This window comes from Cupressus sempervirens, chromosome 5 (genome assembly GCF_028749045.1).
Source record: "Cupressus sempervirens isolate cs-2001-9-10 chromosome 5, ASM2874904v1, whole genome shotgun sequence".
Taxonomy (NCBI): Eukaryota; Viridiplantae; Streptophyta; class Pinopsida; order Cupressales; family Cupressaceae; genus Cupressus; species Cupressus sempervirens.
The window spans coordinates 284,982,620-284,987,708 of NC_143122.1; the positions used below are offsets into that span (position 1 = coordinate 284,982,620).

The 5,089-nt window shown below is 33.0% G+C and overlaps 1 pseudogene; it reads right to left on the reverse strand.

Annotated features, from left to right (window-relative positions):
• Window positions 1-1,873: 1,873 nt before the first annotated feature.
• On the reverse strand, window positions 1,874-2,745 carry LOC149555686 (serine/threonine-protein kinase D6PKL2 pseudogene; annotated as a pseudogene).
• Between the last annotated feature and the right edge of the window lie 2,344 nt (window positions 2,746-5,089).

The window sequence follows — 5,089 nt, forward strand, 5'->3', positions numbered from 1 at the left end:
TGAACACCTCAAAAAAGTATACAATTCTATAATGGGATGCATGCTTTCCAACATCCTCAACAATGTATTTATAGAGGATCAAATATGGCATGTTTTCCTACCAATGTAGTAATCAAACTTGTTTCCTTATAAAACCAAACAATAACAAAAAAAAATACACAAAAAACCTAACAAAAAAAATACACCAAAAACCTAACAATGAAATTTTAAGCAATGATAGACAAGGAAGAAAGGAAGTTTGAATTTTTTTTGGTCAAAATTTGAAAGCTTAGCTTCATAATGGTTTACATTATCTAGCTTTTTAGTTTGATAAATAAATTGTTAATATTCTGACACACATAAATTAGAAATCTCTGCATGAATCTTCATGCAAACCATATTTCTCCAGAAAGTAACAACACTGAGAACGCAAATTGCCAACATTCAATTCATCTCAGCCCTGTAAAATTAATACATTTGCAAATAAAACTATGGGCACCGTTTTCAAACAACAAACTAATGGAAAAATGCTTAACAACCCCATGTTTGAGCTTCTCATTTTGTGTTTGTAATTTATTATATACCACCTACTTGGTGGTGGAGAGCCTAGAATGCATTGTAAAAGTAGAGAAATTTTTTTTTAAAAACACATGGAGAGCATAGATCAAAATATATAAAACAACAGATAATCATAGATAATCATATGGCACTATCTATACAGGGGTCAAAATGCACTTTAATTAATTAATTATAAATTTTTATATGAATGCTAATTTATTAAAAAATACAAACAAATTAGTTTTGTAGGTGCATTTTGGTCCTTGTATAGCCAAAACTTAATCATATAGCCCAAAAACTACAATGTTGTTTGAAATCATAGTCAACATTGATTGATCTAGCTTTATATGAGGCCTACTTGAATCTGATAAACAAAATTAGTTCAACAAGTGCTTGAAAGGTTAAACTTAGAAACTCCTTATCTATTGTCATTGCAGTCACAGTCTTCGGATCCACAACTGATTTTGTTGTTTGGGCTTAAATGGATGTTACATGCATAGTTGTGGGGAGGAGGTGTGATTAACTTGCGATCATACAATACAGTTGTCATCAGGCATGTACTATGATGCCACATAAAACTTCACAAATGAAACATTTTTTGCCTTTGGGCAATGCCACAACTCCATTTGCAAAACCCTATTTTCACCAAAATTTCCTACATAATAAAATGAAAAGATTGCTTGGAATAATAGACACATCCAATAGAACAACAAAAATTTAAATTAAGAAATTTCATTTAATGAATTTTTTTAGTTAGACCATAGTATAAACTTAATTTTTTGTAAATTGCACAACTAACAAAAGCATGATTAATGCAAAATAGTTGATTGAAAACTATAGTCTCCATCAGGACTAATAAGAACTTTTTATTCCCAACAAACAATAGAAGATGGGAGTAACGGATTTAGCATTTCGGAGTTGTGTACATCTAATAAATAACAAAAATCACATTTCTTTTTATTTATTTACTTTGAGAAAAATATAGTAATTAGATGGATAGGCATATTCATAAACTAGCATGCCCATTGGTAAGTGCAAACAAAAATACATAGGAAATATCTCTGTGTCTATATCCAAAAATAGATAGTGATTAATGTGCCTAAATCTTTAAGGCCCATATGATACACTTGTCTTGATAATGTACCTTCAAGTTCACTTGAAGAATACATGTGGCTAGATGGATCTATAGTCATTAGGATTTATGGTCTCAATACAACTATAATGATGGTTGACATTAAAACCTAAGCTTTTGAAGAGGGTTTTCCAAAGCGTTCACTTTTCTACAATAAATCAATAACAATGGACATACCAAATTACTAGATCCATGTCCAACTTATTAAGAAAATTCAAAATCAAGGTAAGATCTTGAAGAATTGACATCTGGTTTTACAATTTTCTTCTTGGCATAATTAGTGCTAGGCATAGTTTTGTTTACAACGAACTCAAAATCAATGGATTTGGATATCATAGGTGGAGTTTCAATGCAAATAATGGCCCAATTGATGTCTTCAAAGAATGGATGTTTTTTTGTTTCTATAGCACCTCTATTATACATTAACATATCTTGTGGATATTTGACAAGCCTCTGATCAAGTCCCTAACTATAAAACTGACAGTGGGCTTTTCAAGGAATTTTAGTGGAATACTAACTAGATTATACAAAGTCGTCTTATTTCTTGATCTCTTGAAAGGTGTCTTCCCATGTAGAAACTCATACATTAATATACCAAATGTCCACTAGTCTACAACACTCCCATGATCCTCTACTTTAATAATCTCAAAAGATATAGACCGAGCACTAGTTAGCTAAACCATTAGTTTTGGTAGATGATTTTCTAAAATTGTTATCTCATTCTTTGTCTTTCTATTTTTCTTGGATCTTTGGGGTAAGAAACATTGGCTAAAACATGAAGGTTGTATGGAAGCATGTGTCACACATGATGGCTCAATACAAGATGGTTAGATATAGTAAGCAGGGAGCTTGCATGAAGGATCAAATTTTGTTGATGTTGACTTCACTAGAGTAGGGCTCAAAGAACACCCCAAGGATAGATCAAATTCTGAAAGCATAATATGACCTTCTTATCTTACTAGAACATTTTCTAGCTTCAAATCTCTGTAAGAAATTCCTAACACATGCAATTACTCAAGAGAAAGGAGTATTTTAGATGTGTAGAACCTGCAAGGAATAAAGATAGTGAGGCTCATCGCAATTGAATAAGTTTTTTAAGAGAATATATCCAAAAATCATCACGAATGATGGTACCAATGCTTATTATGCAATATAAATACAACATTTAAAAAAAAATCTATTTAGTGATGCATCTATAGCTCTCTACAAAAATTTACAAGCAAATACTTCAAAATTTCTTCTAAGACACTTATCATTGAATACATTTTACAATTGGAATTACTAAGAGAGAGTATATCAAAATTAAAAGTTAATGAGTTTAATATAAGTTTTAGATATATGAATCAACAAGAGAACTCCTTGGCTCAAGGTTTTTTGATAATGTTATGCCCTCTAAATGTCATCAAATCTTTGTTAAGATATGATGAGAAGAGCTTTGTCTCAGTCCTCGTGTCACTCAATAATTTTGAACCTTTCCTTACTACTAATGGGGAGGGTCACCTTCCACCCTAAGTCCTACTCTCTTCTAGAACTCAGACTCACTCTTAAGCCCCTAGGGTTACCACCCGACCCTAGTACTAGAGGAACTACTCTGTTCCCCTTCTCAAGGCTTCCTACCTACCAAAAAGTCTATCAAACCACATCTATTCTCATGACTGATAAAGATCAATCATGCTCCCTCTACACTCTTCTCCTCTCTCTGCAAGTTTCCTAACCAAGTCATGCCTTGACCACCTAGGCATTGCTTGAACTCAGATCTAACTTCATCACACACACAAACATAAAAGAAAAGAATATATGTATAGAGGATTCTTCCTTACTCTAGTAGTCCATTTGATTGAACACGGAGATCAAGAAGAATCCATTTATTGACCTACTCCTATATAACAAAATTCTACCCTACTAACCTCCACCAATAGAAAACAAATTATAGACTACAACTAATTAACATACTGGAATTATTTTATATTGAATTCAAAAAATTATATTACATTCAAGAAAACTCTACCTACTAAAATGTATGCTTTACTAGCTTCTACAATTCTTCTACCACTAATTCTCTAACTCTCTAACTCCCTATGCCATACGGGGACCATCAACCTTTATCTCCATGCTAGCTTGTTCAACAAATCATCAAGATTTGGCTTCAACAACCTTCTTCAACTCTACAACTTCTTTCTTCATTTGTAACAACTTCTTGGTTGAAATTTCCTTTTCCTTACTCCACATGTATTCTTTTCCTCTTTTGACTTTTCTGGCTGTGATGTTGCAAATAAGTATTCCTCGCCTCTTCACATCTGTTTCTTTACTAACTATATTCCAAGTTGTGATGTTGTGTGTGGCCATCTTTTTAACCATTTTACCCCTTTGTGGATTATGGCCTAACTGTCAATGTCTTTGTTGCAATGTTGTGAAATGACTAGTTGCAACTTCACATCATTTTTCTCTAACTATTTACATGACCTTATGATCATGCAAAAACTATTTTGTGTGACTTTGGTGTTTTTTTTCTTAATAGTCTCCTAACTCTTGTGACCTTGTGATCCCTTGAGCACATCTTCACCATGGTCTACCTGACTTAACATTTATGGCTTGTGAGGATGCAAAAATTTCTCTTTCCCTTTGATCATTGTTTCACTACTATTACATTGCCTCAACCATTAGTTTTTGTGATGATGCAAATAGTTATCTCTCTTCTTTCACATCTTCATAGGCTTCCTTAGTTGTTAATCAATTCAAGTTGTGAACATGTGATTGGCTTCCATTCTAACTATTGTCACATCTTTGTGTGTCTTACTTTTTGTTAGCCTACTTGTGTTGTAAACGTGCACTGACCCTTCACTGGAACCATTTTTTAGCTTCACATGTCTAAAGAACTTAACTGCTTGTCTGGCTATGAACTTGAAAATATCATCTGAAAGAGCCTAGGGTCCTCAATGTACTTATTTGATCGCTTTATTTGATGTGATCCACTCCTCAATCATGAACTCAAAATTTAACTAGGTGTTGGAGTAAAACCCTAGGGTGCTCCTCAGCATTCTCCCCCTTTGCAAAAAAGAGATTAACTTGGATTAATTGGTAGCAATTCTAGACTAATGACCCATTTCTTGAAGTCTTCTTCATCAATCCATGTAGCCTCTGCAATAGGTAACCCTTTTCATTGAATGAGATACTACATGTATACTCGATGCCTTGTCAATTTTCTTCACCTTGGAATTTGATATCTTTTCTACTTGCATCTTTTGTTGTGCTAGTACCTTGATTTCTTAGACATCTCTCTCCATTTCTATTTTCTAAGTATCTTCTAGAATCTCAAGTCCTTTATAGGTAATTAGGTTTTTCATATTAAAGATTTGTGATAACCCTAATTCCTTAGGTAGATCCAATTTATATGCATTCTCTCCATACTTCTCTAGATTT